Raw genomic sequence first — 8,319 nt, forward strand, 5'->3', positions numbered from 1 at the left:
TTCCAAAGGTGAGTAGCTAGTTTCTCCGGCGTGCCATGCTTTGGACAGGGCTCATTAAGCAACTGCTCAAGAGTAGGACCTGGTCCATTATTCTGAGGAGGCGGTCTCCCCTTACGATGCTGATTATTGCCCTGTGCATTGGTGTTAGCCACAAACTCCGAGCTACCATCAACCTTGGGTTTACCATTGCCCCTCTGATTCGCCGGGTTATGTTGCTGACCGTTGGCGTTGCCGTTCTTTTTTCCCTTCCTTGTCTTCTCATGTCAGACTTGGGGTCCTTGGTACTATCAGAGTCGACATATTTGATTAGAGCCGCCATCAGCTGCCCCATATCATTACAATCAGGCTTGAAATGCCCCAGCTTCTGTTTAAGAGGCAAAAAGCGGCAATTTTTCTCCAACATTAAGACCGCAGAGCCGGCATTCATGTTATCAGATGAATGTATGATAGCTTTGACCCGACGCACCCAATGGGTCGTTGATTCACCCTCCTCTTGGGCGCAAATAACCAAGTCCACAATCGACATGAGCTGCTTGCATGTGTCCTTAAAGTTCTGAATAAACCGGGCCTTTAACTCAGCCCCTTTAACCAAGTACGGGCCATTCCATCGAGCATCATGGTGAAGTACTTAGCACACGTAGCATCACTGACTTCCAATAACTCCATTGCCATGTCATAACTTTCAATCTAAGTCGGCTGTGTAATTAGGCACCTTTCAAGGTCCTTTCAAATCCTTGGGCAAACGCTCATTACGCAGAGCCGACACCAAACAGGGTACACCTGTAGATCTAGAGGTCACGCCTGCCTCAGTCGAAGTCGTTGGATAAACCGAAAGGGGCTGTTGAGCCGCCCGCTGATCCGCCTGCTCGGCTTCTTGGAGCACTCTGTCCTGATCGACCAAGTTAAGAGCTCCATCACATGCCAGGTCATGCCCTCGCGGCTGGTCACGACGCTGGGCGTTGCTTGAAACGGCTGGTGAATCCATGTGCCTGCTATAACTCTGACTTGGGCGAGGGGTTGAGTGAATCATGTATCAACTGTAAGAATATGCCTCCTGATGTGCCAATGCCGTCTGAAGAAGCTCTCTGACCCTTCGTGTTTCAACCGCCGTTGGAGAGTCGCTGTCCACCGGGAGAGCCGCCAATTGTGCCGCCGCAGCAATCATGTTCTCCAAAGGATTAGAATAATGACCCAGTGGTGTCGGTACATGCTGAGGTGGAGCGGTATTTAGACGAGGGGGTTCCGTCATGCGTGGTTGAACCGGGGTCCCAGCCCCGGCGGCGCAGCCTGGTTTGTCTACGGTGGGTTACTGGTCCCGACACCAGGCGCGCGGAAAATATTTCTAGCCTCGTAAACTGGAGGTAGACGGGTCTGGTGCCTCCTCCTCATGACTTTATTTGAAGCGTTTTGATCCATCGTAAGCCGGAAAGCCTCCAACTGAATCCGTTAGGCCTGGGCATCCAAAGCAGCCCGTTCTGCGGCTATCCTGACGTCCTCTGCCGCCAGGTCTTCCTTGGCTAGTGCTATCTCATCACGTAACTTTGCCACCTCCGCATCATGCTGAGCTTGATTCGCCAGGTTAACCACGACTATTAACAGAGCCGTCAATTTATCCAGTAAAGCCATTAAAACCTGAGTCTGCGGGCGTACAGGGCCTCCTGCCCCGGCTGCCGTCACCGTGTTGACCCGGAAGTCATCGCTGCCGCGGTTGAAGAGTTTTGCCCAGGCTGCGTGCCAGCCATGAAGATCCTGACTCTGTTTGGCAGCTCATAGGGGTCTGGAATACTGTTGCCATCAGAATAGCCCCCAAGCCCACCATCTTGCAGTTGATACAGCAAAGTAGTCTCGCCCGTGGACGACTCACCATCAGAGTAGATGTCCGTCTCACCGCCAGACATAAATCCTTCATCAAATTCCGCTCCATGGATGCATCCCACGAAGGCATGTTTCACGGCGGGCTGAGCTCGGGCGGGTCTCGCACACTGAGCCGTCTCGATGATGTCGGTGCAGATGTCCGGCTCAGGGCCCGGCTCGCCGATCCTGCCGATGAAGATGTGGATTCCACCAAAGGGGACCCGGTACCCATACTCAATTTAGCCGGCCTTGGGGGCCCAGCCTGCATCATTGATGTAGAGTTTGCCGCGACGACACTTGGGCATTCAGCCCACAACGTATCCCTTGAGCCCTTCGAAGCTGACCTTCAAGAAATCGAAACCACCGTGCGCTGGCCCCATGGTGGGTGCTAACTGTCGTGGAAAGGTCACGACAGATGTCCTAGCAAACGGACTTAGTCATGGAGCCATCGCAACTAGGTATCTTAAAGGGGTTAAACGGGACAAAGGACATGGGAGTTTGTACTGGGTCGGCCCTTTGCAGCGAAGGGAAAGGCCTAATCCAGTTTGAGGTGGTATTACTTATGTCTCGATTACCAGGGAGCGAATCCGCTTGACCTAGCTTTCGATCTGTTGTCTCTTGTCCTGAACTGCCACCGGGTCGTCCCTTTATATACACAGGTTGACGTCCAGCGGCTCACGGAGTCCCGGCCGGCTCATAGACAACATGTCTGGCTCGGTGACTATCTTTACATGCCTTACAATACAAGTCTTTACATATATGGCGGTTTACCCCTACGGACCTTAAGTCGCCCTTGGGCCATGGGCCCTTAACTGAACCGCCATCCTTAGTATCCTCGTGGTCTTCATATGATGAATCGCCATAGGTATAACCCGGCCCCTCCTACACGGGTTATACTAATAGTTATATCCCTAACAATAGCATTAAACTTTTGGATCCAAAATAGCCCCTTACGAAATAGCACATAAACTAGGGTTTAATCTTCTGTCACTCTCGCAACCCATCATCTAATAACTACTCCACAATGCATTCCCTTAGGCCCACATATGGTGAAGTGTCATGTAGTCGACGCCACAAAGGGAATCACAACATACATACTTTCAAAATATCATACACATATCAAGTTCACGTGATTACTTGCAACAAGATTTCTCCCGTGACCTCAAGAACAAAAGTAACTACTCACAAATGATAATCATGCTCAAGATCATAGGGGTATTAAATAGCATAATGGATCTGAACATATAATCTTCCACCAAATAAACCATATAGTAATCAACTACAAGGTGTAATCAACACTACTAGTCACACACAAGTACCAATCTATAGTTTCGGTACAAAGATTGAACACAAGAGATGAACTAGGGTTTGAGAGGAGATGGTGTTGTTGAAGATGTTGATGAAGATTGCCCTCCCCAAGATGGGAGAGTTGCTGGTGATGATGATGACGATGATTTTCCCCTCCGGGAGGGAAGTTCCCCCAACGGAATCGCTCCGCCGAAGGGAAAAAGTGCTCCTGCCCAAGTTCCGCCTCGACACGGTGGTGCTTCATCCCGAGAGTCCTCTCCTGATTTTTTTCTAGGTCAAAATGACTTATTTAAACCTATAAAGGTGCTAGCCAACTTGCCTCTAGGAGGCTCCCCTGATTTGGGCTTCCTTGGCCATTGGATCTATCTTCTGGTGCGTTTGAGTCAGTAAAACCCAATTTTCACCTCACAGTCATTTTCGCTGGCCAATGACGGATGGGCTCGCGTTGTGTGCTTGTTGCCTAGGTTCTTTGTCCCTGCGTGTAGGAAGTATTGGCCAATCTGCTCCACGCGTTCCGCATCCAATCCTACCCTCGCCTCGTCCCACTCCCACTCCAGCCGCCAGACAAACCCTAGCTCCCTTTCCTATCCACACAACCTCTTCCTCCCCGCATCACCACAGCTGCCGCTGTGGAGCCTCGCGGACGCCTGCTATTACTCCTCCCTCGTCTCTGTCTGGTCGCCCTCTCGTGCTCCACCATGCAGCCGCCTCTTCCTCCTCTATTCCCTCCTACCGTGGTTCCGGATCGGGTGCAGGCCGTCATACTGGAGAGCATGAGCGTCAAGGTCTTAATGGTGGGGTGGAGATGCAGGGGAGGTAGGGATGTCGGATGGATCTGACGCCTGCTGGCTAAAGCAGCAGGAGTTGGCAGAGCGACGGATGCGGACGCGGTCATCAACAGGGGTTGCAAGAGAAGGAGCTCAAGTTGGTTCACGGTTTGCCTTTGCATCCTCTCTACCCACTTCCCTCACTCACGCCTCCCCCTTTTCTCATGGATGAGGGCTCGGCTGCAGGTGTGCAGGAGGAGTTGAAGGCTGAGGTTGTTTGACGGCCGGACCAGCAAGAGCAAGGAGCCAACGGTGGTCAATTTCTTGCATCCCATCCTGGACTCTAAAGGCTATAGTTTGACCTTTTGCTTTAATGAATGGTAAAGCACCATGTTGGTTACATTAGATTTGTTTGTCAGGCTTGTCTAAAGTCAATAATTTCTTGATCCATTTTCAATTTAAGTAAACCATCCAGATAATCATGATTTGTCTACCCTATTCAGTGTTTCTTTTGTGCTTTGTTTTTGTTTGAAGGTTTGGGATGGAATTGTTGGATATCCAAATGTTTGTGAATTATCCTTGATTAATTGCTTGCTAAAACAAAGAATGCATCCAGCAGCACCTCGACCAGGTGTCACAAGAGAACTGAAGTAAATTTCTCAGCTGCACATGTAGTCTTAACATTGCTAGATGTTGTCCCTAGAAAACATTTATAGCTGTTGTATAAGGATATTGTAGTTTATATTAGTAGGGAATAGTGTGATGTTTTATCTATTTTAAATTCTAACATTTTAAAACCTCAAACATGTGGGTTCGTTTGGGAAGGATCTTAAGCTGTTAGACTCAGCTGGAATTTTGCCAATGAGAATTAGAGACCAGACAACTGCACTTAAGCTTGCTAAGCTACCCATTTATTCCTTCTATTCGTTGATTATAGGAACAACACATGCATTCATCATACAAACCTGTAGCTTATGTGCGATAAGGTGGACTCGACATAAAAAAGTTTCTCTTTGTTTGCTCTGATTTTGAGCCAAGACCTTTGGTAGTTTGTCTAGCCTCATTGTCGAAAGTGTGCATCAGTTAGTTATGACCTCATCTCTTCAGTGAGATGTTTTCTCCATGAAGGTTCCTCCTTACATTGGGTTTATTATCCTATTACGCATGCTTGATTTCTACTGGATATTTTTGCAGATGATGGATTTCCGTATTGTTCAGCAGGATATCCCTGACGATCACAGGGAACGCTCCAAACAAAAGAAAATAATTGTATCAGGTAAGCGCAATAATTTGTTGATCTCTGCAAGTAAAGAGAAAGGAATCATGTTTCTTACTTTGGTATGTGTTACATGAAACATCAGTTCCTAAGTAAACAAATTATTTGCTTGCCATTGAAAACAAAAATTTGAGCAAATATATATTTTATTGTTCATGATATTTCTTGTTTTTCTGTATCGAAGTTCACGCTCACTCAATATATATGATGTTGTGATCGTGTCTGATTTGTGCATACTTATTTTTTTTCTTCAATTCTGCCTTATTGATGAAGAATGCATCATCATAGTAGTTTTTATTTAAAATCTGTATGGGGTTGGTGCATCTGCATTCCTAGAATGATCTTTTCTTTAGATTGTGTATGAAGTTTTTAGATAATGCACCATGTCTGACTTCATAAAAAAGCCATCAATGGCAAGATCAAGTCACACTGAAGTTAAGTTAAAAGGTTACAGAACAAAGCGGTTTGATATGGAATACAAACTATTTTCATTTTCATTAACATGAAGTCTGCCATTAACGTACTTTGTTCTTAACATTATTTTACCAGATGCAGGGGAATGTCACCAATATTTTTTCTGAAGTGCTATCACCACTGATAATTATCTTTACCGTTTGTCCTTTGAATTGCAGCCTGCAAAGCGTAAATGCTGGACTATTGTTTCTCCCCTGATGCACATGTTTCTCCACAGACAATATCATGTGTGTGTGTGTGTGATCTCTGGAATTAGTTTTTAGGTTATTCTTTGTGTTGAGTACTTCTGTAATTTCCATGGGCGAGTTTCATATTTTCTGTGCATTGTCTATCATTCTTTTAAGTGTTTAATGTTTCTTGTAGTTTTTGATATTTCGTTTCAGTCATGTTTCATTTGTCGCAGACCTACACCTATTAGGAAAAGCATAGTTTCATTTTGATCATGTTTCTTTTAGTTGTTCAGTGTTTGTTCATTAATGTAGCAGAGTAAGCAGTACATTTTGTCCATTAGTTAAATCACTCATGTCACATTCAGTTGATTAGGTTCAGTTTTTGTTCCTTTCTTCTTCGTTCCTTCAATTTTTTGTCCCTTTATTTAGTCATCGTGCTTGCACCATTTGTCGGTATTTAAGTCAATATAACTATTTAGTCCATCTCAATGGACCCTTATAATTCTTGATAGTTTCTCTCTTCAATAGATCAGACTTTTCTGCTTTTTCAGTTAGGCTAATTTATGATTTCTATTTCAGTTTTTAGTCTTCACTTGATTTAGTTGGACAGTGTGTTCAGTATTTCAATAGTTCAGTTGTTTCATTGATTGACATGTGCATTCTCGTACTTAGTGAAGCATCTTAATGCATTTTCGTACTCTGTGAAGCATCTTAATTTGATTGATATGTGCATTCAGTTGAGAACTCAAGAAGTAGAACAACTGTGTTTCACTTCTTCAGATGGTAATTTTTATCGGTTATAGACTTATAGTTACAATTACTAGAAGTAGCAAAGGTCTGGGTTTGTTTAGACCTTGAGTTGGTAGCTATGCTTTTTTGTTTCAGATCATATGTTGGTACTTCATTTTACTCAGATTATATGAAGGTGAGTGTAATTGTGTGATCTGGATTAGGACGCAATGAAATTCAGAAGTAGTAGAAGTACACTGTTTTTTACTTTCTTTCAGAATGATTACTACAGAAGTACACCGCTGCATGGTAAATTATTGCCATGGCCTCAATGGTAGGTTGTACCTGATAGTTATATATCCTACGAGTACCGGATGGTTAACATCCTCACCTGACAGGTATAGATTCCACATAGTAGCCTAGCAGTGCATGGAAAAACTAGGTTCAGTCCGAAGTCTGAACTCCTGAAGAAGCAAAAGCCAAAAAATAGAGATCAGACGACTAAATATGAGAGTGCATCTTCTCCTTTTTTTGTCTTTTTTGTTGAGTGTGCATCTTCCAACCTGGCTGTAGCCTGTAGGCTATAATCAACTCAATTTTGTTTTCTCCATGTGATAGCCAGGACGACCACTTTTACATTCATCTTTTTGTTTGTGAATTCAGTTTCTATTATTGCAACTGCACGCTCCAGTCATGCTGAATACATGGGTACATTTAGTAGAAGGACATACAGATTTAAGTTATGCTCCTCATTCAACTTTTGTCACACTTGTTCAGTAATCAGTACAACTCATTCTGCTTCAGGATGGAAGCTTCGAATGGCTAGCAGAACCGAGGCCGCAGGGACACCGTCGCATTGAGGTAGTGCCATGGCCGTAGGTGCTGATGTCGCATGGGCAGAACCGCGGCCGCGGGATCTCTGCTGTGTAGTGCCACAGGCTTTGACTCGGTGTTGCGTGATGGAAGAGCAGTGGTAAAGTTCGACAGCATTGAAGCGAGATGTGAGATCCCAGCGCTCCAAATGATGGGTCGTGGCCGTTGGAGGGCCAACAGAGGACAAGGGCTAACAACCGGTGGTGGAGGGAGAGTCTGAGAAATCATGAGCTTTTTCCTTCTATGAAAAGTGATAAAGTTACAACATAGTTTTCTCAAAGGTGTGCATCAGTGCAGATTGAGCAAGGCACAATCTGAGAAGAAAAACAAAAAATTAGAAACAGTGCATCATGTGTATGTTTGTGAGCGGCGCCGTTGGGGGCCTGGTTGTGGCGCAGCCCTTCGGCGTGGTGCCCTCTTGCGTTGCCGCTATGGTCGCCTCACGTTGGACGGGAGGAGATAAGTCAATCCCCAATTAAGATGCACAATTAAGATCCCCAATTAAATTGGTCACATCATTATGGAAGGGGAATGATTGGATAACAAACTTTATAGATTTAGTATCATATCATTCATTTGTGACAGCATGATCTTAATTGCGCATCTCTGAATATTTTAGGCCCTTGCTCTTGGAAGATTAGACTGATGTGGTGTTGCTTTATAAATAAATGACATGCTAACTTACCAGTTTGATTTAGATGTGTAGGCAGAGGCAAAAAAAAAGAGAATCACAATCTTAGGTTTAGGCATCCACATGGCCACTGATCACAAAATAAGTAGGCACAGATGCAGTATTGTGATTTTCAGCAAGAGAAAGAGAACTAAAGTTAATTGTTCAGATTTGAAGCTACAGTTGAACCTTGTCCTA

At 44.8% G+C, this 8,319-nt stretch overlaps 1 long non-coding RNA gene across 7 annotated transcripts; it reads left to right on the forward strand.

The window, feature by feature from the left end:
• The first annotated feature begins 3,669 nt into the window (after nt 1-3,669).
• LOC119277160 lies at nt 3,670-8,038 on the forward strand. Of its 7 annotated transcripts, none has more exons than XR_005136956.1 (5): nt 3,670-4,097; nt 4,176-4,309; nt 4,464-4,579; nt 5,124-5,205; nt 5,838-8,038. It is a non-coding gene; the product is annotated as an uncharacterized LOC119277160 (long non-coding RNA). The 7 variants fall into 7 exon arrangements; XR_005136958.1 differs by having other exon boundaries at nt 5,148-5,205; XR_005136960.1 differs by having other exon boundaries at nt 5,151-5,205.
• Nucleotides 8,039-8,319: the final 281 nt, after the last annotated feature.

This window comes from Triticum dicoccoides, chromosome 3B, assembly GCF_002162155.2.
Source record: "Triticum dicoccoides isolate Atlit2015 ecotype Zavitan chromosome 3B, WEW_v2.0, whole genome shotgun sequence".
Classification (NCBI taxonomy): Eukaryota; Viridiplantae; Streptophyta; class Magnoliopsida; order Poales; family Poaceae; genus Triticum; species Triticum dicoccoides.